This window comes from Dipodomys merriami, unplaced genomic scaffold, assembly GCF_024711535.1.
Source record: "Dipodomys merriami isolate MVZ:Mamm:240054 unplaced genomic scaffold, mDipMer1.0.p SCAF_702, whole genome shotgun sequence".
In the NCBI taxonomy this organism is placed as follows: domain Eukaryota; kingdom Metazoa; phylum Chordata; class Mammalia; order Rodentia; family Heteromyidae; genus Dipodomys; species Dipodomys merriami.
In genome coordinates, this window is record NW_027206294.1 from 45,606 (window position 1) to 46,996 (window position 1,391).

The window sequence follows — 1,391 nt, forward strand, 5'->3', positions numbered from 1 at the left end:
ACATTTCCTCCACAAGGAGGCCCTGGTTCAGCCCTTGGGTGAAGCCTGCAGGTCTAGGCCTCCGGTCCTCCAGGCCTGTGTTTTGCCCTGGCCCCACAGACACCCCCCGCCCAGCAGCCGCAGGAAGTGGTTGTTAAGTGGGCGATCAGTGATTACAAGTTAGCTGGCGTCAGATGGCTTCTATATTTAGAGGAGGAATTAATGTGATTGAGAACACATCACAGGCCAAGAAAATGAGTGCAGTGAGGGCTCCAAATGGCTCCCAAAGGGGAAACAAGGGGCAAAGAGAGCCTTCGCTTGTCCTCTATTGTGGCCTGCCATGTCTCCCCAGACCTCTCCTTGTCTCGGTCCTGGCATCCAGGGTGGGTCGGGCTGTGTGTGCACCCCAGGATGAAGATGAGGTCTGGCTTTGCTGGCCAGGGACAGGGAGGGAGACGTGTGTATAGGATCCCAAAGACCAGGAACCTGAGCACCTTCTGTCTCTCCCTCCTGATCCCAGACATCCAATCTCCAGGAGATTCACCACCTTCTCCCTCTCTACCATAGCTGGCAACGGTACCCCTTGCTAACCAGCCCCCACCCACCCCTCCAACCCTCTGCCTCCTGTGCTCCCACTGTTCTAATCACTTCTAAATACCCAGGGCTGGCCCCGAATGCAATCCTCCCACCTACCGCTCCTATATAGCTGGGTGATAGGCATATGCTACACACCTGGCTTGTTTCATTGAAATGAGGTCTCACAAACTTTTTTTTTTGCCTGAGCTAGTCTTGACCCATAATGTTCAAACTAAGAAGCATCTGGGAGGCCAAAAGAAAATGTCCAAAGATGGGGGCTGCATCCTGAGGTTGATGCAGGAATCAGATAGCAAGGTGGGGTGCAGGCTCACCCACAACTGCTCAATTCCAAGAACCCAGGATACACTCAGTCTCTGTGTTTGTGTGAAATCATGGCACAGTGGGCCCAGTCAACTCCAGATGCTTCTATTGTGTTCCAGATCCCTAGGAGAAATGAAAAAGCTCTAAGGTCAGTCATTAGTTGAGATGCATCTGTTCTGATTGGTGGAAACTTCTCCCTCACATAAGTGTGCACACACTCACCCAGGCACATATTTGAACACACCCCTGTCTTTTCTTGGGAGAGCTATGTGTCCCATTATTTAGCTTAGGGAAGAGCTATGAGGCTTCGAGTGGAGGATATGAAATTGAGGGGCAAAGGGCCAACACTGGGACGCTGTCAGCTGTCAGCTGCTGCCGATGCAGATTTTACCCCGCCATTGCCAAAAACAAAAGACCACAGCCTGCCACATCTCCATTTGTCAACCTGAACCTCTGATAGAGCCAGAAGGCACCGTCTCTGAATTCTTCATTCTCCAAGAAGCCCAGGCCTGCTC